General features: G+C 43.4%; 1 protein-coding gene and 1 long non-coding RNA gene across 2 annotated transcripts in view; both read right to left on the reverse strand.

Moving 5' to 3' along the window:
- The window catches only part of LOC136480763 (ABC transporter G family member 1-like), a 94,884-nt gene that overhangs the window by 59,111 nt on the left and 8,102 nt on the right, over positions 1 to 27,671 (reverse strand). The window lies entirely within an intron of this gene.
- Positions 16,600 to 18,018, reverse strand: LOC136484190 (uncharacterized). Its single transcript, XR_010765791.1, has 3 exons — positions 17,734 to 18,018; positions 16,794 to 17,181; positions 16,600 to 16,687 (listed from the first exon to the last, which is right to left on the reverse strand). It is a non-coding gene; the product is annotated as an uncharacterized lncRNA (long non-coding RNA).

Raw genomic sequence — 27,671 nt, forward strand, 5'->3', positions numbered from 1 at the left:
TACAACAGACAATATTCGATAAGCCAGTCAAGCATCGGCACTTAAAGGCTTTATATGTAAAAGGTTTTATTGACAAGAAGCTGATGAGAAAGATGTTGGTAGATGGAGGTGCTTCTGTCAATCTTATGCCTTACACCACTTTTAGCAAGCTTGGCAAGGGGCCATGAGATTTGATTGAAACTGATATGATGCTTGAGGATTTCAAAGGTAATGCATCTAAGACCAGGGGGCAATGAACGTCGAATTGACAATCGAAAGTAAAACTTTGCTCACTACATTCTTTGTCATTGATGGAAAAGGGTCATACAGTCTACTCCTTGGTCATGATTGGATTCATGCAAATAGTTGTGTGCCATCAACCAAGCATCAATATTTGATTCAATGGCATGGAGATGATGTCGAGCTGGTTCACGCTGATGAATTTGTGAGTATCGCAACAGCCGATCCAGTATATTAGGAGTTAGAAGACTTCGAGTGTCTTTCTAGCAAGCTATGGGAAAGAGGCTTCATTAAAGTCAATGATGAAAGCCAACAGTCGATCCAAGCAGTCGACTTTGAGAATTTGTTTTAATGGATAATCCAATAGATGGTACAGATGGTAAACTAGGACATGGCTTTACGTCGGCTGATGAATTGGAAGAAATAAATATTGGTTCTGGATATAGGCCTAGGCTGACGTATGTAAGTGCCAAGTTGGGTCCTTAGTATAAGCAAGAGTTAGTGGGTTTATTAAAGGAATTTAAAGATTATTTTGCTTGGGAATACTATGAGATGCCTGGTCTAGACCGATCGATTGTTGAACATCGGTTGCCAATCAAACCTAGATATTGACCGTTTAAACAAGCTCCGAGGAGATTCAACCCAAACGTTCTTGATGATATCAAAAAGGAGACTGAGAGGTTGCTAGAAGCAAAATTTATCCGACCGTGCCGATATGTAGAATGGATATCGAATGTTGTTCCTGTGTATAAGAAAAATGGGAAGTTAAGAGTTTGAATCGATTTTAGAGATCTGAACAAAGCTACACCCATGGATGGTTATCTGATGTCGATAGCCGATATGTTGGTAGATGCAGCAGCCGGACATAAGGTTATTAGTTTCATGGACGGCAATGCAGGATATAACCAAATTATTATGGCTGAGGAAGACATAACGAAAACAAACTTTTAGATGCCCTGGCACAATCAGTTTATTGGAATGGGTTATGATGACCTTTGGTTTGAAGAATGCCGGTGCAACTTATCAGAGGGCAATGAATGGCAGCACCATGACAAACACTGTGAAGAGCGACCTCCCTGACATGGTTTAGGATATCGTACAAGCGAACCACCAGCACGGCACCCATGGCGTTGACGAATCCTGTCGCGTGCTCCGTAGCTGATCTGAGGCTTTCCAGCTGGGCCGATAGGTCTAAAAAGATTTATGGAAGGGATGATCAAGATCTTGAAGACAAAAAACTAAGAAGAAACAGAAAACTATGGTAGGCATCTCACCCATGATTCTAGCCTCGACGTTGGCCAACTTCTCCTCCACCTAGTTGGCCTTGGAGGGTGATCGGCGCTGAGCCATGGCCAGAGCCGATTCCATGATGGAGAGGCAGTCGGTGAGCTTGTGGCCAGCCCGATCGATGGAGGCAATCAGATCGTCGTTGTCGATCCACCTCGTTGGGTTGTAGGAGAGCTGGCGGTGAATTGTTGATGAGGACGACCCCGGAAGTTGAGTGGAGTTGGCCCTATGCTCTGGGGCAATGGGAGCATCCCGGGTTGCACCCTCCTGATGATGAAGGCCCTGGAATGGAGACACAAACCCATTAAAGGCCTCCTCAGTAGACCTCTTGCCATTCTCCATGACTTCAAACCTATGGGAAAGCATAATCACACCAAAGACATGGATGGTTTGGGACGAAGCAGGTTGTTTTTCGATCCACAACCATGGCCCATATATATAGCCCAATAGGTAAGAAGATGGGTTCATCCGGGTTGTGGAATTAAAATCAGATATGGAAACGGATCGACACTCCAGAAATTTAGGGGATGGATCACGAAGAGATAACAAATTAGGACTTATTGCTTCCCATAATTACAAAATATTGTGAGATTGATACGAAAGGTTTACATTGATTGACGATCAACCCACTAAGGTTTCTTTGGATTTAAGGGAGTCCGGATCCCCACAAGGCCGAAGGTCATCATGGACCAAGTCATATTGGCCCATTGATAAAATTGCATCAAGAAAAGAGGAAAGGCCGCCTGCTTAAAAGATGCCTATATACCCAACCAATTTCTTGATGACTGGGAAACAATAGGAAAGAAAGTCGCCTACTAAAAGATGTTCATTTCTCGGTGGCTAGGAAACCGTGGGAAAGAAGTCTGTGGTTTTCCTGATGGGCATTTGATGAAGCAAACAAGGGAAAGGTGTCCACACATTTTAGCCCTTGCAAACACTAGAACAACTCTACGATCATGGTGAGAAAACTCATGTGATGTCACAAGAATTCTTCTAAACGTAGTAGCTGATCCTCTTGCCCAACAAGGCACTGAAATGAGCGACACAATCACCCTATGCATAAGAATTCTTCTAACCACTCAAGATCCTCATAGCAAGGAATTAGACCATGGAAGGTCTAGCGAAGCTAGGGGCACTCGAGGAAGCGAGAAGAAGAGAAACATAACTGAGTTGTTGAGTTGCTCTCGCTAGAGTCGGATAGACATTTATAGTTGGTCTGGAAAGATGGATCCAAGCACCCGTGAAGCAATGATGCTCTCGTAAAACTTTGAAGCATGGGCTCATAAGCTGGCAAAGACGGTGACACATAGTAGACCCTAGATCAAGATTCTCTACCCATAACTATGGACCTATCGGAGGTATAGGCATGGTAATTTTGGAATAAAATTACTTTTATCCCAAAATTGGGGGGCATATGTTTACACCAGAATTTGGGAAGAAGAATGCAGGAACTCAAAGCTCCCAAGATCGTGTCATTAAGGAATCGATTGCATAAAGGTCGATATCAGCTGATTCAAATGTAGTACTAGAATTGGCTCTCTATTTACTTTAAAGTTTTGATTTGTTGTCTTTACCATGGCTGCATCGATTCGGTCAAACCCCACTGTTAGAAATAGCAGATTAGGTCTGATGAGTTTATAGGTTTGTCTGTGTTAAATAGTTGATTGTTTGCATGTTGTAGTCCATCTTCACTCGAATCGGCTATTTCAGCCGATCCGCTTTGAGTTTTCACATATATAGCGTGTCTTTCGGAAAGCCTGTCGATGTGTAGATGGTTTTCTAGATTCTAAGGTTTTAGTTTGTTATTATCATCATAGCTGCCATCGATGCGGTTGAACCTCACTATTGATGGTAATAGATTAGATTCAGAGTGCTTGTAGATCCATTTGTACTATGCAGTCGATTTGTTTGCATGTTATATCCTTTCTCGATTAGATTCATCGGCTCAATGATTCACATCGGTAATATCCACCTAGCTAATAATTTCACGTACATCTACGGGCATTGTATTTATCAACATAAAATCAATCGGTTAACCCTGCGTTGAAGCTAAGCGGATCTCTGGGCTCATCCTAAGCAGATCCTTTCGGCTTGCTGTCCGTCGACATTTTCATGCCCACACATGTTTTGGCACGCCTAGTGGGACACCACAATCGTCATGGCGACTTACAGCAACAATAACATCATTATGGTGCCTTATGAAGACCTACCTAATAAAGATAAAGATGTCATCAGCAAAGCCATAGAAGAATTTTAGAACAAATGTTTGTTGTCCTACACCAAGACACGTGACAATAAAATTATTTAGAAATATCCACTACCGAGCGTTCTGTTGCATGGGTAGACAGATGCAGATGAAGTTGAAGACAGACGTTTCTTCGTAGAGGCTGTAAACAAGTTTGTCCATGATGCCATGTCAAATCATAATGAAGTTTTCTTGAATACATTCCACAACACCCTAAAAGAGGTGTTTCATGGGTTTCCAGTTGATCAAGTTGGGCCGGCTTATTACAATATTCCACATCCGTTGACTTAGGGGACTAATCAAGCCGGTACTAGCCATCAAGAAGCAACAGCAGCTGGTAATGATGATGTCTAGGTGGTTCAGGGCTCATCTAAGCAAGTTCAGTGTGAAACTACTAATCAGATACAGTATAATCCTAGATCGTCAAAACAGCATGTGCAACAGCCGACGGGACTAGTTTAGAATCAAATGGTCAATTTTGGCACATCAGGCTAGATAACATCGTCGGCTCAAAGAATAGCACCATCAGTTCAAAGGATTCATAGAGATATAGATCCTAATATCTATAACCAGAGACTTCAAGCAGCAAACCAGCAAATGACCTAGCAGATAAAGATTCCACAAGGGTATCATTATGGCGTAGATTACAACACCCTTCACATGATTCCCAATCCAGGGTATCAAAGTACCCAAAATTTTAATCCATAGATGGGTCAGCAATTACAGAGAAATTCAAATTTAAATGCTGATGAGTTGTTGCTTAGAGTGACCGAAATGATGAAGAATCAATTTGATTTCAAGCCAAAAGAGCATACCTTCTCATACAAACGTCCATATCCAGAGTGGTATGATTTAGTCACTCTCCCTACAAATTACAGGCTCCCGGAGTTTGCCAAGTTCACTAGCCAAGATAGCACAAGTACGATAGAACATGTGAGTCGGTATCTTACATAGTTGGGTGAAGCATCCATTGAAGAGGCCCATCGAGTTCGTTTCTTCTCTTTGTCTCTGTTAGGGCCAGCCTTCACTTGGTTTTCATCAGTGCTAGTTAACTCCATTGCCAATTGGGCTGACCCAGAGAAAAAATTTCATACATATTTTTATACTGGGATAGGAGAAAAGAAAATTACCGATTTGATGACTATAAGGTAGAGAACTAATGAATCGGGCATCGAGTTTCTTCAGAGGTTCCGAGAGACCTGAAATTTGTGCTTCTCACTGAACTTAACTGATGATTAGCTGGCTTTTTGTCTGTTCAAGGAATGTTACCAACATGGAGAGAGAAGCTGTAGGGACAAGAGTTTGACAATTTAGGTCAGTTGGCTCAACGAGTGGCAGCGCTTAATAGCCAATTTCAAAACATGCGTAGAGATACCCGATTCGAGAAGAATGCCACAATGGCCGAAACCCATAATCCATATTCGATTGATGATGGCTATAAAAACGATGAAGAAGAAGAGGTTGCTGTGGCCGAATAGAATTGGGGTAAGAAGACAGTAATGGTGCAAAATCCTTGGGGAAGAGGAGTCGAAGAGAGCTATGATTTCGATGTCACAAAATTAGACAAGCTCTTCGATTTCTTGCTCGAGAAAGGACAGATCAAGTTGCCCGATAATCATGCTATGTTGTCTCCTGATTAGTTGAAGAATAAGAAGTTCTACAAATTTCATAACGCTACTTATCATTCCACTAATGAGTGCAGAGTTTTCCGACAACATATACAGAGGGATATTCAGCAAGGAAGGCTCAAATTTAATACGTCTCGAAAGATGAAAGTTGATGATAATCCTTTCCCAAGAGATCAGAATATGGTTGATGCTATGCTGCTCAAAGGGAAGACTAAAGTCCTAACATCAGTTAGATCAAAAGAAATTGAACAGTCGATCCCGAGATACAAATATAGGCTGATGAATATAGAGAGGTTAGAAGGCATCATGACCAACAAAAGAGCTGATATGAGTAAATAGAAATGTTGAAGGATGGTGCGACAAGGCCGCATGTTACATCTCGAATTTTGTTGAATAAATGGCAGCGGCAGAAGAAAAAGGATTATCAGTGTTGGTTAGAAGACCAAGAATACCAGCGTCAACAGGAAAAAGAGAGGTATGAAAGAAAGCAAGCTGAATCACATTGGAATTGTCCTTTCTTCAGACATTGCTGGAACGAAGGTTTGAAATTGCCTACTAGAAATAACTGTCCAGAGTGCAATGAACAATATTGGGAGTTTAGGTAATCTCAAGCCAACCGCCGATCTATCCATGCTCAAGATGAGTATCATCATAGTAACATGAATCGACGCTTAAAAATAGAAGTGTTCATGATCGGCTTGGAAAACGGGTTGTTGATCAAAACTAGGCTGATTACGGAGAAGAAGATAATGAAGAAGAATACGTTTGGCAAGAAGGCCAATGGTGTCCAGGAGGTTTGACAAGAAGCCAGAAAAGAAGGATGCAATGCCGAAGGAATAGAGAGCTAGAACAGGCATAGGCATCTGGTAGATATTAGGTGTGGCGTGCTAAGCAAATAGCCGATAGGAGATAACCATCGGCTAATATTCAAATGGCTTTTCTGTTACCATCAGAATTCAATACTCCAGCAAATCAAGAAGTTTATTCAGATTTTGATGAATCAGAGTATGAGGAAATAGTTGCCAAGTTGACAGTTATACAACAGACAATATTCGATAAGCCAGTCAAGCATCGGCACTTAAAGGCTTTATATGTAAAAGGTTTTATTGACAGGAAGCTGATGAGAAAGATGTTGGTAGATGGAGGTGCTTCTGTCAATCTTATGCCTTACACCACTTTTAGCAAGCTTGGCAAGGGGCCACGAGATTTGATTGAAACTGATATGATGCTTGAGGATTTCAAAGGTAATGCATCTAAGACCAGGGGGCAATGAACGTCGAATTGACAATCGAAAGTAAAACTTTGCTCACTACATTCTTTGTCATTGATGGAAAAGGGTCATACAGTCTACTCCTTGGTCATGATTGGATTCATGCAAATAGTTGTGTGCCATCAACCAAGCATCAATATTTGATTCAATGGCATGGAGATGATGTCGAGCTGGTTCACGCTGATGAATTTGTGAGTATCGCAACAGCCGATCCAGTATATTAGGAGTTAGAAGACTTCGAGTGTCTTTCTAGCAAGCTATGGGAAAGAGGCTTCATTAAAGTCAATGATGAAAGCCAACAGTCGATCCAAGCAGTCGACTTTGAGAATTTGTTTTAATGGATAATCCAATAGATGGTACAGATGGTAAACTAGGACATGGCTTTACGTCGGCTGACGAATTGGAAGAAATAAATATTGGTTCTGGATATAGGCCTGGGCTGACGTATGTAAGTGCCAAGTTGGGTCCTTAGTATAAGCAAGAGTTAGTGGGTTTATTAAAGGAATTTAAAGATTATTTTGCTTGGGAATACTATGAGATGCCTGGTCTAGACCGATCGATTGTTGAACATCGGTTGCCAATCAAACCTAGATATTGACCGTTTAAACAAGCTCCGAGGAGATTCAACCCAAACGTTCTTGATGATATCAAAAAGGAGACTGAGAGGTTGCTAGAAGCAAAATTTATCCGACCGTGCCGATATGTAGAATGGATATCGAATGTTGTTCCTATGTATAAGAAAAATGGGAAGTTAAGAGTTTGAATCGATTTTAGAGATCTGAACAAAGCTACACCCATGGATGGTTATCCGATGTCGATAGCCGATATGTTGGTAGATGCAGCAGCCGGACATAAGGTTATTAGTTTCATGGACGGCAATGCAGGATATAACCAAATTATTATGGCTGAGGAAGACATAACGAAAACAAACTTTTAGATGCCCTGGCACAATCAGTTTATTGGAATGGGTTATGATGACCTTTGGTTTGAAGAATGCCGGTGCAACTTATCAGAGGGCAATGAATGGCAGCACCATGACAAACACTGTGAAGAGCGACCTCCCTGACACGGTTTAGGATATCGTACAAGCGAACCACCAGCACGGCACCCATGGCGTTGACGAATCCTGTCGCGTGCTCCGTAGCTGATCTGAGGCTTTCCAGCTGGGCCGATAAGTCTAAAAAGATTTATGGAAGGGATGATCAAGATCTTGAAGACAAAAAACTAAGAAGAAACAGAAAACTATGGTAGGCATCTCACCCATGATTCTAGCCTCGACGTTGGCCAACTTCTCCTCCACCTAGTTGGCCTTGGAGGGTGATCGGCGCTGAGCCATGGCCAGAGCCGATTCCATGATGGAGAGGCAGTCGGTGAGCTTGTGGCCAGCCCAATCGATGGAGGCAATCAGATCGTCGTTGTTGATCCACCTCGTTGGGTTGTAGGAGAGCTGGCGGTGAATTGTTGATGAGGACGACCCCGGAAGTTGAGTGGAGTTGGCCCTATGCTCTGGGGCAATGGGAGCATCCCGGGTTGCACCCTCCTGATGATGAAGGCCCTGGAATGGAGACACAAACCCATTAAAGGCCTCCTCAGTAGACCTCTTGCCATTCTCCATGACTTCAAACCTATGGGAAAGCATAATCACACCAAAGACATGGATGGTTTGGGACGAAGCAGGTTGTTTTTCGATCCACAACCATGGCCCATATATATAGCCCAATAGGTAAGAAGATGGGTTCATCCGGGTTGTGGAATTAAAATCAGATATGGAAACGGATCGACACTCCAGAAATTTAGGGGATGGATCACAAAGAGATAACAAATTAGGACTTATTGCTTCCCATAATTGCAAAATATTGTGAGATTGATACAAAAGGTTTACATTGATTGACGATCAACCCACTAAGGTTTCTTTGGATTTAAGGGAGTCTGGATCCCCACAAGGCCGAAGGTCATCATGGACCAAGTCATATTGGCCCATTGATAAAATTGCATCAAGAAAAGAGGAAAGGCCGCCTGCTTAAAAGATGCCTATATACCCAACCAATTTCTTGATGACTGGGAAACAATAGGAAAGAAAGTCGCCTACTAAAAGATGTTCATTTCTCGGTGGCTAGGAAACCGTGGGAAAGAAGTCTGTGGTTTTCCTGATGGGCATTTGATGAAGCAAACAAGGGAAAGGTGTCCACACATTTTAGCCCTTGCAAACACTAGAACAACTCTACGATCATGGTGAGAAAACTCATGTGATGTCACAAGAATTCTTCTAAACGTAGTAGCTGATCCTCTTGCCCAACAAGGCGCTGAAATGAGCACACAATCACCCTATGCATAAGAATTCTTCTAACCACTCAAGATCCTCATAGCAAGGAATTAGACCATGGAAGGTCTAGCGGAGCTAGGGGCACTCGAGGAAGCGAGAAGAAGAGAAACATAACTGAGTTGTTGAGTTGCTCTCGCTAGAGTCGGATAGACATTTATAGTTGGTCTGGAAAGATGGATCCAAGCACCCGTGAAGCAATGATGCTCTCGTAAAACTTTGAAGCATGGGCTCATAAGCTGGCAAAGACGGTGACACATAGTAGACCCTAGATCAAGATTCTCTACCCATAACTATGGACCTATCGGAGGTATAGGCATGGTAATTTTGGAATAAAATTACTTTTATCCCAAAATTGGGGGGCATATGTTTACACCAGAATTTGGGAAGAAGAATGCAGGAACTCAAAGCTCCCAGGATCGTGTCATTAAGGAATCGATTGCATAAAGGTCGATATCAGCTGATTCAAATGTAGTACTGGAATCGGCTCTCTTCGGATAACGCCAGCAGATAACAACAAAAAGCTACGGTTGGCGTCGGGAAAAATAGGTCGGACTCTACAAAAAGGGAAAGATTAGGGTCCAAGTTATCTTAAATTTGGAATGTTTTCTCTTATGCCAAAGATTATAATGAGTCATACTTAAGTAAGATTCATGCTTAGGTTCTGGGTATAAATATTGGACCCCGGCTATTGTAAATGACATTCAATCAATCAAATACAATTTACTTTTTTGGCTCCGTGCCAACCCTTAGAAGTAGTAGTAGAGTAGATCCCGACAAGTTCTTCAACAAGCAGGGCTACATCGGTCCGGCTGATCTCTGGCTTGTCTGTAAGTACCGTCATGGCTTATACTTCTATTTGTACGGCTGCATCGGTTAAGTTCGACCTCCACTGTGAACTCTAGTATAAGCTAGTTATCAACTCTTGTCTAATTCAAGTACAGCTGCATCGATCCGGTCGACCTCCACTGCTTGAATTAGATTAAGGTCAAGTTATCGGCTCTACCTAAGGGTGGCGTCCTTCAGGTAGATTTATTAAGTTACCAATCTTGCTGATGTTCTTATTGTTATTAGCTTGCAGCAACATCAATCTATCCGGTCGAGATTGATCTAGATCGGCCTCATATCATTTTAGTCCATCATTTGCTTTGTCACAACATTATGTTTCATCGGCTGTTCTATTTCGATCTTGATCATGCATAGTATGCGGTTAAGGCATGTATGATCTTGAAGAGGTTTGCTGGTTAGTTCAATCTAGTCTATAGTTTGCTATTATGGCTGTAACGATATGGTTGATCCCCACTTATGGCACTGTAGATTGGGGGATACTAGTTAGTAGATTTATTCTCGATTAGGCGTGACCTGAACTGTTTGCTTTGCGTGCATCGACTAAATAGCCGATTGCCTATGGTTTAATGCCTATAGTGTGTCTACATGATTCTGTTAAACATAGGTAGATCTGTTTACTTTAAAGTTTTGATTTGTTGTCTTTATCACCGCTGCATCGATCCGGTCGAAGCCCACTATTAGAGATAGCAGGTTAGGTCTAATGAGTTTATAGGTTTGTCTGTGTTAAATAGTCGATTGTTCGCATGCTGTAGTCCATCTTCACTCGAATCGGCTATTTCAGCCGATCCGCTTTGAGTTTTCACATATATAGCATGTCTTTCGTAAAGCCTGTCGATGTGTAGATAGTTTTACGGATTCTAAGGTTTTAGTTTGTTATTATCATCATAGCTGTCATCAATCCGGTCGAACCTCACTGTTGATGGTAACATATTAGATTCGGAGTGTTTGTAGATCCATTGATACTAGACAATCGATTTGTTTGCATGTTATATCATTTCTCGATTAGATTCATCGGCTCAATAATTCATACTGGTAATATCCATCTAGCTAATGATTTCACTTACATCTACGGGCATTGTAGTTATCAACATAAAATCAATCGCGATCCATAAGCTTTACTGTCCATAACAGCCGATTTCTTCGTGTATCGGCTATTTAGTCGATTTTCTCGTCTGGCTGCTCCCGAAGCGGCACACTTGGAACTGTCTAGGCAAAGACCGGCATGTTTCACCTTAAATTACTGATAAACATTCTCTCCTTGTCAATTGCAGGTTAAATTGACCGGCACGCCTTGGGAGGAATTCGCAGGATCGGTTAACCCTGCATTGAAGCCAAGCAGATCTTCGGGCTCATCCTAAGCAGATCCTTTCGGCTTGCTGTGTGTCGACATTTTTGTGTCGACAAAACCATAGCGAGAAAAAGAGTAAGAAGAGGCTCAATGGGTTTGCGAACTCAATGTGAAGCTCAGAGTGGTGCTTATAGTGACGGCAGAGCGGTTAGGCAACACGGCAGCGTCGAACTCCTTCTCGGTGAGATCCGGATGGCGGCACTAGGGCATAGGGCGATGCTGTGGCTGGATTAGGGCTAGGTGAAGGTGGCACGGGCGTAGGGCTGCTAATTAAGAGGGCATGGAACTTGTGGATCACGCCACAACGATGGAGAACGACGCGGCAGCGGACCCCTCCGGTGGAGTCCATAGCGAACAAAGGAAGAAGAAAACCCTGACAGGACGGTCCCAGCCGTCAGCGAGAGAGAAGAGAAAGGAGGGGCGCGGCGCGGCTTGCGCTGGGCTAGGCCGCTGGGCGTAGAAACGGAAGCTGGGCTTGCGGGAAAACCAGCCTAAGCTGGGCCGAAAACCAGGGAGAGGGTAAGTTTTCCTTTTCTTTTTCTAAACTAATTTTCCAAATCAATTTTGAAATACAAATTCAAATCTAATTTGAACCTTTTGAAGTTTTGCTCAAATACAGTCATCACAAAAACAAATATGCAGCAGCATGAATGCACCATCATGTATTTATACCTTATACTTGATTTTATTTTCACAAAAAAATATTATTTTCTACCTTTGCATGCACACACATATGCATAATCAAATCATTTTCTCCTATTTTAAAATCATGCAAATTTTAGGGTGTTACAGCCTCCCGTGGGCCGGTGCTCGTGTGCTCCGGCATCCGTGCTCCCTCCCCTAGTGAGCGGCAATGGTGCCCGAGCTCTCCAGCGTCCGTGCTCCCTCCCTCGATTAGCCGCCCCTTTGCCCATTAGGATCCGGAGTCCGCGCACCTCCAACGGCGGGCGGCCCAGCTACACATGCTCTCTGGTGTCCCCACACCTCCACCAGCGTCCACACTCCTTCACAGCTTCCCCTACAACCGACAGGTTCGGATCCACCACTGCTGCTGCTCGCTGCTTGCAGCTTGCTGCTCCAGCACTTGTTCCTGATGCTTCACCCAATGTGCATTGCTTTGGTTTGTCAGTGCTCGCTGCTTGCTGCTTGTGTGCTCCAGCACTTGTTCCTGATGCTTGCTGCTCCAGCACTTGTTCCATTCAGTTTCAATTCATGCTTATATTATTCACAGTGGTCAGTAGAGGTTCCATTCAGTTTCGATTGAACTGTCATTCCATAGTGTGTGTGGTGCTACATTTAATTACACTATGAAACTGTGTGATGAGTATTCTACCAATTTTAAATTTAAGTGAGGAAAGACTCACTGTGCAACTTGAGTCGGTTAGCGCAACTTGCAAGAAGGCTCACTGTTTTTAGAAATGCCCACTGTTTTTAGATATGTGCATTGTTGCTTGAGCTTGTTTAGATATGACAGTGAAATAGTGGGCAATGCAGTCATCAGCTTGTTTTTAGATATGACATGTTATTAGGTCTTATGAGCTTGATGTTGCTTTCCATTTCCATGTAACTTCTAGGATACATGATATTTAGGAGTAAGTATTGGTGCAGCACAGCCACAGCAAGTTCATCTGAACGGACCCGTATATGCATATGCACTTGCATTTGTTACACAAGCCGCCTAACCTTTGTTTGGAGTTGTTGTCTTGTGAAACCTTGCTGCAGATGTGAGTAGTATTCTTTGTTACACAAGTTCCTGATGCTTCACCCAATGTGCGTTGCCTTGGTTTGTGAGTGCTTGTGTGCTTATTTGCGTAAATGCTCATTGCATGCTTGGCAGCTGCTTAGTTTGGTCAACTGATTAGCCTGCTGCTTACTTAAAAATATTGCCCATGCCCTGCCATTGTGATTAAAATAAAAATTGCATGCTGCTGTATTATTAAGAGAGAAGTTGCATGCTGCTATATTATTAAGAATTTCTATGCTACAGCTGTATTACTAAGAAGTTGCTTGCTTGCTGTATTATTAATTCCAGCATGAAACTTAGATGGCTCTTGAACTCTTGAAAATAGACTATTTTATATATGCCAACTGTTTCAATATATGCCCATTGTTTTATATATGCCCACTGTTTTATATATGCCAACTGTTTCTATGCTCACTGTTTTATATATGCCAACTATCAATTTCTATGCCCACTGTTTGTATATATGCCCACTCTGTTTATATATGTCCATTGTGTTTGGATATGCTCACTGTTTTTTTATATATGCCAACTGTTTTTATATATGCTCACTGTCTTTATATATTATCACTGTTTTTGTTTGGCCTCCTCTCCTCTCCTCTACTACTACTTCTACTTCTACTTATCCTACTCTATGTTTGGCAGCAGCTGCTCAATGTTTTTATATATGATCACTGTTTTTGTTTGGCCTCCTTTCCTCTCCTCTACAACTACTTCTACTTCTACCTCTACTCTATGTTTGGCAGCAGGTGGTCACTATTTTTATATATGATCACTGTTTTTTGTTTGGCCTCCTCTCCTCTCCTCTCCTCTACTACTACTTCTGCTTCTCCTACTCCTCTATGTTTGGCGGCAGCTGCTATTTTTTTGGCAACCAGCGGCTACTTTATTTTTCTAGCAAACTCTCCTCTCCTCTCTTTTGCCAGTGATGGAATTGTCCAACTCCAGAAATTATCTGAAATATGAGCTGATGATCATAAACTTATGAGGAACTTGGCATCATTACCAGCCGCCTCTATTGTCTTTTTCTATATGCTCACTTTTTTATATATGCTCACTGTCTTTATATATGCTCACTGTCTTTATATGCACACTATGTTTACATATGCTCACTGTGTTTTTATATGCTCACTGTCTTTAGATATGATCACTATCTTTACATATACTCATTGTGTTTATATATGCTCATTGTCTTTATAGTGGCAAGAAGAAAAAGGAATGAGAGCTGACGCACATAAAGATGACAACCTCTTGGAGCTCGTCGACGACCTTTGCAGCTTCATAATGGGCCAGATTATACATGTCAGAGGCACCTACCATGACCGAGCGTCCGATTTATGTAGACATCCTCAGTACCAATATCTTCATGAGTGGGAAAGGCTAGGCTTAAGCCGTTGATTGGACTTGTGAATGTAATGTGACATTGGTAATGTTATCGGACTTGTGGAACGGTCGGACTTGTGAATTATGTGAATGATATATGTTCTTGTGATTTGGACTTGTAATTTCATTCGATATAATGTTCTTGTGAATTATATATGTATATGTATATATCTTCTTGAGAATTAGCTGTTGATTTGAATCATATATGTATATATGTTCTCGTCGTATATGTATATATTTGTTGTCCCGTGTTCCATTTGATATGGCCGGCCGTGTATGGGAGTGAAATGAAAAACAAGCAAGAAAAAGAAAAATGACACAACTATGACGACGGATAGACATAGGGTGATGCAAGGGAGGTTGTTGTTAGCTACGGTCAGAGAGCAGTACATGCATTAAACCGGTCAGAGTGCTTCATTCGTTCATTCTCGAGTCTCGACCATGCTTGCATTGCATTGCATCGACTTGCAAAGATGCACATGGTACATGATGCATGCATGCATGGCAGCAGTCCTTGCTCTGCTGGCCTGGCCACTCCGACAAGGCGGCCACTATACGTACTCTCCTAGCTCCACTGCAGAGAGAATCCGGTGGGTTGGTTGCAGTTTCACCGTGCCGTGGATTGTATGAGTAAACGATAGTGCCACAAATCGGTTAGAGAAGGCATTATATATTAGGGTTAGGTATAGATAATATATTCGGAAAACTACACATGGTGTTAAATCGGTTCACGATGACAACTAGCTTTTGTTGTTTGCTAAAAATATCTGAAATGATGTACCCGATCACAAAAAAAAAAACATATTTGAAATGGTTGCTTAACACGAGAAGTGATCTAGGATGGCAGCGTAACACCAAAAGTGATCTAGGATGGTTTAGGAATTTTCCACGTATCTATGGTCCCGGTTAGCACAACTCAGTTTTGTTTCAGCTTCACAAGCAACTTTCTTTGTACCGGCTCCCTACTCCACTCCCCCTACTTTTTTTCTGTCTGTCTTCTCCACACGACTTCCTTTCATCGAACAAAGTACCGGCGGTGCGACTCTCTCTGACGAGGCGGGCCTCGTCGGCACCGCGGCGGGCCTCACTGCTAGCGCGAGCACGGCCGGCCTCCATGCATGGGCACGGGCCTCACCGGCGCGAGCACGGCCTCGGGTAGCCTCTCCGGTGCGGGCGCGGCTGGCCTCCACGGTGCGGTCTTCTCCCGGCGACTCCACGGCATGGTCTGGTTCTCTGCGCAACCAGCCTCCACAGCGCGGGCGTGATCTGCTCCCTGGCGACTCCCATCCCCGCGTGAACCTCCTCCGGCCACTTCTCCGGCATCAGCCTACTCCCCATGCTCCTCCGGCCACTTCCCCGACCGTGCTTCCCATGGCCGAGCTCGTCAATGCCGACAAGGAAGACGATGACATGTGGGTCCCGCGACGGTTTGAATAAATTTGGGAGGCCTGTTTAGGTAGTATTGCTGGAGTTGAAAGTAGAAAATAGATAGTATCAAAATAGGTAGCTACCAAACAGACAAGTAGAGGTCTGATTTGGCTAGTATCAAAATAAGTAGTTAGCCAAACAGATCGGTGAATATATTGCTCTTCGGTGGATGTGGAACGTTTTTTTTATTGATATTGGATAATACGGTGACGACCTTACAGGTATTCAACTTACCATGTTTTTCATTTCAACAATTTGGTCTGTCATTTTTTCAAAATAACTGGAGGATCCGTATGCAGTCGCAAGAATTTCTATCGCTTGAGCTGCTGTTTTCCTGTTAGCTTTAGAACTCTCCACAATTTCATATATATATATATATATATAGACACACACGGTAAGGCTATTCTGCAGCTGGTCACAGAATAACTTATTCTATAGCTACCTTGTTTTACGATAATGTTTGTACCAATTTACGATAATGACAATACATATTTACGATACATGGGTTGCTATAATTCAAGATGATACCATAATGTTATAGTAAATCACTTACGAGAGAGTTACCATAATCTCGTAAATTAGTATAGTAATTATCGTAACTCAAAGTGGCCACAGAATAACTTAATAGTCTGTTCGGTTGAGCTGGATTAAAGCCGGCTGGTCGTTTTCGGCTGATTTATTATGAAAGAAAAACACTGTTCTGGCTGGTAGGTGAACAGTGTTTTGTGAGAAGGAAGCAGCTGGCTCCGGCCGGCCAGCCGAACTGTGGAGAGTTCTAACGCTAACAGGAAAACAGCCGAAAAGTCTTTGTTGATTGTTCTTAGGAAAAGTGAAGTTGCACTGAATTTGTGACAGTTCATAGGATCGAGTGAGTATATATACCTCATCAAAGTCTTTGTTGATTGTTCTTAGGAAGTGATCTGACGGGCTTCTCAGGTGTGGACATGGAAAGCCGTTCAGAGTGAAGAACTCATGCATGCAAGGAACGAGCTAGCACAATAGGTCAGCAGCTGACAATTCGCTATTCAGATAGCCTGAAGAAGAAGAAGAAGCTAAGACGAAGCAGGGTCGTCACCTCGGTGGCATCAGAGATGGTCCCAAAGAAGATCGCCTTCCCGGCGGCGAGCAGGCAGAGGCCGTGGAAGAGCTCGAAGACGTCGCCGCTGGGCTGGTGCACGGCGGCGACGACCGTCATGCCGTCGGGGGTGGCGATGTGGCTCATGAGGTGGTAAGAGGCGGCGCTTCGAGGCCGCTGGTGGGCTCGTCGAGGAAGAGCCGGCGCGGCCGCGTCAGCATCTCGATGCAGATGCTCAGCGGCTTCCGCTGCCCGCCGCTGATGCCCTTGGCGATCTGGCCGCCGATGCGCGTGTCTATGGCGTCGGCGAGCCCCATCTCCCGGATCACCCGCTCCGTGTGCGCCCGCTTCTCCGGCGCCGGCGTCGTGTCCGGCAGCTGCAGCTGCGCTGAGTAGAACACGGTGTCGTTGTCTTCGGTCACGTATGCCTTTGTTGTAGGAGTATTTTCATTCATTAAAAAGGTTAATTTGTAAGTTCGGATTTACACACGCACACGCCAACGTTACGCAAAAGATTGCAACCAGTGTTTATAGAAAAACTTTTTTTAGAGAAAGGAAAATTTGTTCCAGCTTTTGCAAAAGTCTTGCACCAACCATTCATAATTATTATTCCAGCCTCTCCTATCAGTGTTTATATCATACTCCCTCGGCTCCTAAATAAATTAATTCTTAGAATTATCTTTAGTCAATTTTTTCATATTTGACTGAATTTATAGAAAAAATATAAATATTTGCGATACCAAATAATTAGCATTTTATGAAAATACAGTTTATATTTATGGTGCATCTAATGATAATAACTTGGTATTATAAATGTTGGTGTTGTCTTCTATAAATTCAGTCATTTTTTTTTTAAATTGAATTAAGAACGTCCTTAAAATTAATTTATTATTCAGGGATGAAGGGAAGGAAAGAGATGATTTTTTTTCTTTTGTCTTACCGAGGTTCCATAGGCAAGCGTCTCCTCCCGGCCGTTGATTAAAATCAGCCCTGTTTTAGGACCCGTTTGGCTGGCTGCGGGCGGCTCCGGCTCCTGCGCGAAATCAATACGTATTTCACTGTTCATCGAAGACCTTTTTCTCTCTCCTTTCCTCCCCACTCACAGACGCCGTCGCAGCAGCCGGAGCCAGAAATTCGAGCTCCATTGGCTCCGGCTCCCGCAGCCTCCTGTCGGCCGCCCAGCGGCCGACACCTTGCTACAGTGCCAGAGCCGGAGCCGGCAGGAGCCCAGCCAAACGGTCCTAACCTTCCTGCAGTGAAACGGCAATAATGTCAAGGGTGGGTTACCCACAGTAATCAAAATCCAAAGTGTGCAGTGCCTTGCATTTTCATTGATACGGTGCAATACGCCATTATTATTTTTGGTGAGGCGTTGAACAATAAATAATCAAAAAAGGGTTCCTCTATTTCCAACACGAATACCCCACCATGCATGATTATGTTTCCTTTGAATTAAACAAAATAATAAATTTAAAAATGATACAGTAAATTGAAAGGATTGTTTCAGTCATCAAATTAAAACTAAGAGCCTATTTGGTAGAGCTCCACCAACTTCAAATTCACCAAACCAGATCTGTATATTTTTCTAGCCAAACGCTTTTGGATCCGGCAGATCCACCATGGATCTACTCCATCAAAATAGTGGATCTACCCCTAGATCCACCAAATTGGTGAAGTGCAAAGAGGCCGAGCTCCGACGAGCCGCTCATTACACAGAAAAATCAGTTCGATCTAATTTTTCTTGTTCCTTGCGACTCAGACAGGCCGAGCTCTGACAAGCCGCCAAGAAGCTCCCGACCGGCCCGCCATGGCCGCATGCCACGGGCCGCCGCGCCGAGCCGCTGGTCGCACCCTGTGCCGCAGCGCGCTCCCTGTGCCTCGCGTCGCTGGCCACGGGAGCCCTGCGCTCCATGCCCCTCTCCATCCAACGCATGTCGAGCATGAAACCTCGCGCGCATAGGGGACACGCGGCGGTGGCCATCAGACACGCAACGCCCTTGCCTTTCTTGTCGGCAGTGCACAGGGAGCTACCCTGCTCGCCCTCCATCCTCAATGTAGGGACGATGAGAGAAAAAGCGGGTGCCGAAACATAGCGCCCCGCCGAGCCTGCCATGGCCGGCCATGAGCTCCGCCAGCATTGTGTAGGATCTCTGCGCTGGCCGCTGGCCTTCGCGCGACACGCCCGCCCCCGACCCGGTCGGCCCTCGTGCGCGCGAGGAAGAAGAAGCCCCGACCGACCATTTTTTTTGCCCTTTGACGCATGGGCCTGGCTATTAGTGAGATTGAGAGAAACACTGGAGGAGTACCAAATGCTTTGACGAATCCTAGATCTACGGTGGAGCTACTCCATAGTGGATCCAGGTATATCTGGGATTCAGATTCACTTTTTCTACCGGTGGAGCTTTACCAAACAGCCCCTAATACTAGTAGAGAACAGACCTTTGATCCTCGGCCAAAATGGGCTCTAGTCCCAGAATTTTTTGCGCCCAGGACTAGAGATATCTTTAGTCCCGGTTGGTGGCTCCAACCAAGACTAAAGGTCCCTGCCTAACGGCTACGGCAGGGACCTTTAGTCTTGGTTGGAGCCACCAACCGGGACTAAAGGTATACTTTTACTCCCGGTTGGTGGCTCCAACCGGGAGTAAAGGTCTACTCCCGGGCCGTGGCTGCGCCCGGGGTTGGAAAGTTACCTTTAGTCCCGGTTGGAGCCACCAACCGGGACTAAAGGTCCCCCCTTTATATCCCGGTCGTCTCCTTCCTCCCCGAGCCCGAGCTCAGCACATTTTGAAGCTCACTGCACTAGTGTTCTTGCTTCCTCCCTCCCTCCATTGTTCCTCTATCCATTCTTCTATTCCTCCGTCGATTTCTTCGATTCCTCCGTCGATTCTTCAGTTGTAAAGGTTACCAACCTCATACTCTCATTTTTCACCATTGTCTTATCTCATTTTGTTCACTATATATATGGTTCTTTATTGTGGTTTTTTTCATTTGTAAGCAATTTGGGCTCAAAATCACTTCAAGCTTGCATATTTACATGAAAGAAGGTTAAAGTAGCTAGTTGAACTTGTGGACCGTGTTCATCTCGGCGACCATGTTCTCTGCCGAGCGGTAATGGACGTCAAGGAGGAGCTTTGATTATACGAGGGAGAGCGGCAACGGTCGTGGAAGACCGTGTTCCCTTCCTCGTCGAATCAGAGCTCTTCTGTGGCCAAGTACGGTGCCGTCCGGTGGAGAAATGCTCGCCGAGATGATCACGTAAGCAGGTTCAACTAGTACGGATGGTTATTTATTCACATGTCCTGATATCGTCGCAGTAGTCTGTCAATCACCGTACTTTTTATTTTAACTTTTTATGAAATGAAAAACTTAGAAAATAGTTAGAAAATTATAGAAAATCCGTACTAGTTGAACTTGCGGACCGTGTTCAGCTCGGCGAACATGTTCTCCGTCGAGCGGTAACGAACATCAAGGAGGAGCTTTGATTCTATAAGGGAGAGTGACAACGGTCGTAGAAGACCGTGTTCCCTTTCTCGTCGAATCGGAGCTCTTCTGTGGCCAGGTATAGTGCCGTCCGGTGGAGAAATGCTCGCCGAGATGATCACGTAAGCAAGTTCAACTAGTACGGATGGTTATTTATTCACATGTCCCAATATCGTCGCAGTAGTCTGTCAATCACCATACTTTTTATTTTAACTTTTTATGAAATGAAAAACTTAGAAAATAGTTAGAAAATTATAGAAAATCCGTACTAGTTGAACTTGCGGACCGTGTTCAGCTCGGCGAGCATGTTCTCCGTCGAGCGGTAACGAACATCAAGGAGGAGCTTTGATTCTACGAGGGAGAGTGACAACGGTCGTGGAAGACCGTGTTCCCTTCCTCGTAGAATCGGAGCTCTTCCTTGACCAAGTACGGTGCCGTCCAGTGGAGAAATGCTCGCCGAGATGATCACGTAAGCAAGGTCAACTAGTACGGATGGTTATTTATTCACATGTCCCGATATCGTTGCAGTAGTCTGTCAATCGCCGTACTTTTTATTTTAACTTTTTATGAAATGAAAAACTTAGAAAATAGTTAGAAAATTATAGAAAATCCGTACTAGTTGAACTTGCGGACCGTGTTCAGCTCGGCGAGCATGTTCTTTGTCGAGCGGTAATGGACATCAAGGAGGAGCTTTGATTCTACGAGAGAGAGCGACAACGGTCGTGGAAGACCGTGTTCCCTTCCTCGTCGAATCGGAGCTCTTCCTTGACCAAGTACGGTGCCGTCCGGTGGAGAAATACTCGCCGAGATGATCACGTAAGCAAGTTCAACTAGTACGGATGGTTATTTATTCACATGTCCCGATATCGTCGCAGTAGTATGTCAATCACCGTACTTTTTATTTTAACTTTTTATGAAATAAAAAACTTAGAAAATAGTTAGAAAATTATAGAAAATCCGTACTAGTTGAACTTGCGGACCGTGTTCAGCTCGGCGAGCATGTTCTCTATCGAGCGGTAACGGACATCAAGGAGGAGCTTTGATTCTACGAGGGAGAGCGACAACAGTCGTGGAAGACCGTGCTCCCTTCCTCGTAGAATCGGAGCTCTTCCTTGACCAAGTACGGTGCCGTGCGGTAGAGAAATGCTCGCCGAGATGATCACGTAAGCAAGGTCAACTAGTACAGATGGTTATTTATTAAAACATGTTTTTGAGCTATAGTGTATTAAAAATGAGTATAGAGATATAGATAATTTTATAGTTTCTTAATTTTATTTGTTTATAAAATAAAAAATTTATAGTGTATTAAAAAATGAGTATAGAGAGTAGATGGCAACTGCTTCATTATTTAGAGATATAGATAATTTTATAGTTTCTAAATTTTATTTGTTTATAAAATGAGAAATTTATAGTGTATTAAAAATGAGTATAGAGAGTAGATGGCAACTGCTTTCGGGTCCTCGGCCTCTCATGGGTTTCCAAAGCGACTTAGGCCAGGCCTCCCTCTCATTCCATGCGGCAAGTGCGTGATGAGACGAAGATTGTGATGGAGTACCGAGTGAAGAAGGAGGGTCCCAACAAGGATCGCATCTTCTACAAGTGTCCGGATCGCAATGTGAGTTATTTTATCGTATTTAATGATTATGGTTAGTTTATACCTATTTTCATGATGGTTGCGATTAAAGTTCTAATTTTTTGTTTTAATTTCAGTGGGATGGCAGTGGACGATGTTCAGGCTTCTACTGGGAGGAAGAGTATGTTGAACTCGTGCAAAAATATCTTGCACAACAGGCAGATACGGCGGCTAATGAGGTAGTGATCCAGCCGAAGAAGCCCAAAGATGTTGCACAATCGGGGGATCTGTCTGTTTTAGTTGAGATTGGTCACGAAATCCTTGTGCTCCTGAAATATATTTTAGCTTTAGTTCTTTTAGTGGTAGTTGGGATTGTCTACATTGTAGCGATGCTTTCATAAATTTGTACCTTTTGTGGTGGCACGCACGTTGTATAAATAATTAATTGTGATCTAGGTTTTAATATGGTATTTATGTCATGTAATGCAGATGAGCCGGCATTGGATGTACAATGCTGATTGCCACTCCCAAGAGTTCATTGACGGCGTGCATTCTTTGTTACGTGCGGCCGAGGTAAACAAACGCGATGGTTTTATGTGCTGCCCATGTGCCATATGTAAGAATACGGTGGAATATCCTTGCTCAAAGACTCTTCATTTACACTTGTTCAAGTCAGGTTTCATGCCAAACTATATTTGTTAGACGAAGCACGGAGAAATCGGAGTTGTAATGGAAGAAGGTGAAGAAAAACAATGGGACGACAATGATATTATTCCCGATGGTGCGTGCTTCAATGATACTGCAATGGGAGAAGCTGAAGAAGAGGTAGCCACAGAAGATGATCCGGCTGATGATCTTTGTCAGGTCATTCGTGACACACAAAGAGAATGTGAAAGTGAAAAGGAGAAGATCAAGTTCGAGCGGATGCTAGAAGATCACAAGAAATTGTTGTACCCAACTTGTGATGCAGGACAGAAAAAGTTGGTAACCACACTAGAATTGCTACAATGGAAGGCAAAGAATGGTGTATCTGACAAGGGATTTGGAGAGTTACTAAAAATCCAAAAGAAGATGTTTCCGAAGGACAATGAATTGCCCGCCACTACCTACGAAGCAAAACAAGTTGTCTATCCTATGGGGCTAGAAATCGAGAAGATACATGCATGTCCTAATGACTGCATCCTATACCGTGGCAAAGAGTACAAGAAATTGGATGCATGCCCGGTATGCCATGCATCGCGGTATAAGATCAGGCGAGATGACCCTGGTGATGTTGAGGGCGAACGTCCGCGGAAGAAAATCCCTGCCAAGGTTATGTGGTATGCTCCTATAATATCACGCTTGAAACGTCTGTTCAGAAACAAAGAACATGCAAAATTATTGTGATGGCACAAAGAAAATCGTAAGGTAGACAATATGTTGAGACACCCTGCTGATGGGTCCCAGTGGAGAGCAATCGACAGAGAATTCCTGTAGTTTGCAAATGACGCAAGAAACTTAAGGTTTGCTTTAAGTACAGATGGTATCAATCCTTTTGGAGAGCAGAACAATAGTCATAGCACTTGGCCTGTTACTCTAAGTATCTACAACATTCCTCCTTGGTTATGCATGAAGCGGAAGTTCATTATGATGCCTGTGCTCATCCAAGGCCCGAAGCAACCTGGCAATGACATCGATGTGTACCTGAGACCACTTATTGATGAACTTCTCATTTTGTGGAATAAAGAAGGTGTACGTGTGTGGGATGAGTACAAACAGGAACACTTTGATCTGCGAGCATTGTTGTTCATAACAATCAATGATTGGCCTGCTCTAAGTAATCTTTCAGGACAGTCAAACAAGGGATATAATGCATGCACACACTGCTTCGGTGATATTAGAGGTGTATTCTTGAAAAAAATGTCAAAAGGTCATGTACCTTGGCCATCGTCGATTTCTTCCTGCAAATCACCCGGTAAGAAAGAAAGGCAAGCATTTTAAAGGAAAGGCAGACCACCTGACCAAGCCTCGCAACCGAACCGGTGAGGATGTACTCGATATGGTCAATGATGTGAAAGTCATCTTTGGAAAAGGACATGGCAGCCAACCTGTTCCGAATGACGCTAATGGTCACGCACCCATGTGAAAGAAGAAGTCCATATTTTGGGACCTACCCTATTGGCAAGTCCTAGAGGTCCATAGCTCGATCGACATTATGCACTTGACGAAGAATCTTTGTGTGAACCTGCTAGGCTTCATGGGTGTGTATGGAAAGCCTAAGGACACATTTGAAGCACGACAAGACCTGCGTTGTTTGAGAGAAAGAGACAACCTGCATCCAGAGAAGACAGATGATGGACGCCATTACTTACGTCCTGCCAGCTACACTCTAAGCAAAGAGGAGAACGAAATCATGTTTGAATGCTTAAACAACATCAAGGTACCATCTAGATTCTCCTCGAATATAAAGGGTATTATAAATGTGCCAGAGAAGAAATTATGTAACTTAAAGTCCCATGACTGTCACATTCTCATGACGCAATTACTTCCAGTTGCATTAAGAGAAATTCTACCTCCAAATGTATGTCTAGCCACCGTGAAGCTATGTGCATTCCTCAATGCAATTTCTCAGAAGGCAATTGATCCAACTGATCTAGCTAAACTACAGAATGATGTGGTTCAATGTCTTGTCAGCTTTGAGTTGGTGTTCCCTCCTTCCTTCTTTGATATCATGACACACCTCCTAGTTCACCTAGTCAAGGAGATTTTCATTCTCGGTCCTATGTTCCTACACAACAAGTTCCCCTTAGAGAGATTCATGGGAGTCCTGAAGAAATATGTTCACAACCGTGCTTGCCCAGAAGGAAGCACCGCCAAGGGCTATGGAACATAAGAGGTCATTGAGTTCTGTGTTGACTTTATTCTCAACCTTGACTCGATTGGTGTTCCTGAATCGAGACATGAGAGGAGACTAAGCGGAAAGGGGACACTAGGGAGAAAAACATATATTGGTATGGATGATGATTATTTCAATAAAGCGCACTACACAGTTCTACAGAACTCCTCTTTGGTAGATCCGTATATTGAGACACACAAGGATCTCTTACGATCCGAGTTTCCAGGGAAGACTGAAGCTTGGATTACGCGTAAGCACATGGAAACTTTTGACGGTTGGTTGCGAAAAAATGTCAAGGTGATGAGAGCATCCATGAGCAACTGTATTTATTGGCTATGTAACCATCATGGCATATTGTCACATACAAAGGGTACGAGATAAATGGGAACATATTCTACACAGTAGCCCAAGATAAAAGGAGTACCAACCAAAACAGTGGTGTCAGCATAGATGCCACAAACCCGAATAGGAATAAGCAGACATATTATGGACGCATAGATGAAATATGGGAACTAAAATATGCACCTACTTTGAAGATCCCATTGTTCAAGTGTCAATGGGTCAAGGTGACCGGAGGCGGGGTAACAGTAGACAACGAGTATGGAATGACAATAGTAGACCTTAGTAATATTGGGTACAAAGACGAACCATTCGTCCTTGCCAAGGATGTGAATCAGGTGTTCTATGTCAATGATATGTCTACCAAACCAAAAAGAGGGAAAAACGATAATGACTCAACCAAAGAGCCAAAGCGCCACATAGTTCTTTCAGGGAAAAGAGTCATCGTGGGAATTGAGGACAAGTCGGACATGTCAGAAGATTATGAAAAGGATGACCGAATTCCGCCCTTCAAAGTGAACAAAGACCCTAGCATCTTGGTAAATGATGAGGACACTCCATGGTTACGACGCGATCATAACCAAGGGACATATGTAAAGAAGAAGTTCACTGCTGTGCCCACTTGATGATATAGTGATTTAATGTAGTGTGTGTTTGAGATATTATGTAATAATTGTGAATTCAGATGTTTATTATGTCATGTTTCAAATTAAATCAATGTTTGATTTGGTGGGATTTCTCTCTCAAAAAGGTAAATTAGGATATTGAGTGATGAAAAATTAAAATATTAACGTTAAAATGATGTAAAAACAAATTTCCTATCCAAAACCAATAGTTTTAATAATTTTAATTAAACACTACATTTTTGCATTAACGAAATAATAAATATTAGTTACATTATGTTTTATAATTGTAACAAAAAATAAAAAAAGTTAGGTTATTGATTTTTCCTATGTGCAATAAAGAAAAAGAAAATCCATATTTTTAACAAAATAATTTTATGCCTTTTATTTAATTTACTATGTATTTAAAAAAAACTATTGCATTTCTATTGTATTTAACAAGACTATTGCTTAAAACACGCGGGAAACGAAACTGCAGCCCACCTTTACTCCCGGGTTGGAAGCCCACCCGGGAGTAAAGGTGGCCTGCAGTTTCGTGGCCCGCCAAAAAAACCTTTACTCCCGGTGCTTATTACCAACCGGGAGTAAAGGTAAACCTTTACTCCTGGTGCGTGTTACCAACTGGTTGGTAACACGCAGCGGGAGTAAAGGACCTTTACTCCCGGTGGGAGGATAGCACCGGGAGTAAAGGGGCATGGCATATATATACTTGTGCCATCTTCTTCCTTGCGTTCTTCGCCAATTCCTCTCCCCCTGTGCCCACGCCACTCGGCCCGCCACACCGCCGGCCGCCCTAAGGTACGTTGTGCTTGCTCCAATCCTATTCCATCCATGCATGAAACACATGTTTTAGGCAAGTTCATGATCATGGTAACCATACGTCCATGTTGTTCACGTTTTCTTTTCCTACGTGCATGCTTTGATACAGTAGCTACTGAAACTTTGGTTGTCACTTGCATACGTACGTACGTCAACAAATGTGTGTATCAATCGCAAACCGAAATGTATACTTAACTAATTTTCATGGCATGTCGCACACGGTGTTCAGATGGGCATTATTCTCTGTTGTGCTAACTATTATAAGAAAGAAAGTGCCAAAGGAACAGAAAAAAATTCTAGTGTATACGCGCCATCTATAAGCGCCATGCGTTTCTATGTATAAGCGCCATGTGTTTCTATGTATACGATGGAGCACCGCCGCCCTCGTTCGCCCTAGGGTTTAGGGTTTATACGGCGGAGCACCGCCGCCCTCGTTTGCCCTAGGGTTTAGGGTTACGCCGCCCTCGTTCGATCATTTTTGGTGGGTGAAGGTTGGTTTGCAGGTGGTTGTGGATGATATGGCATGCGAGGTGTGTTTTGAAGAGGATGCTCCCGATGTTTGGGAGTTCCAACGCCAAGGGCCGACTTGATGTCTATTTTTTATCGATGTAACGTGTGTTGTTGTATTTGTTGTAAATTTGGCGTGTTGTTGTGAACCTCTTCGAGGGTTCCAATCATTGTAAACATTATTTGGAGCTGTTTACTCGACGAGTCAGGATGCAGTGCGATTTTGTTGTCACTTTGGTTTGCAGCAACGCCCCCCTTTTCTTTTAGGCGAGGCTCATCGTTTATTGTTCTCAGAAACTTGACGCGCAACGATGCCCCCTTTCTTTCAGGCAAGGCTCGCTATTTTTCATTTAATAAAACCTAATGCGTAGCGACGCCCCCCTTTTGTTTCAGGCAGGACCACCGCCAAAACCTACTCGCTTCCTGATTCTTCTTATCATACAAACCAACCTTCACCTGTCAAAACCTACTCGTTTAGGGTTTAGGGTTTATACGGCGGAAGATTTTATGCATGTAAGCAAAGATTTGACGTACTATATATTGGTTTTGTTTTTTGAAGCTAGATGGCCGACCCGAGAAACAAGGATGAGGAGGAGTTGATGATGAATTTGATCAACACTAGCACTCAAGTTGCCGGTGATGATGGTGCTAAAAAAAGTGCA

The sequence above is a fragment of the Miscanthus floridulus genome, chromosome 9 (assembly GCF_019320115.1).
Source record: "Miscanthus floridulus cultivar M001 chromosome 9, ASM1932011v1, whole genome shotgun sequence".
Classification (NCBI taxonomy): Eukaryota; Viridiplantae; Streptophyta; class Magnoliopsida; order Poales; family Poaceae; genus Miscanthus; species Miscanthus floridulus.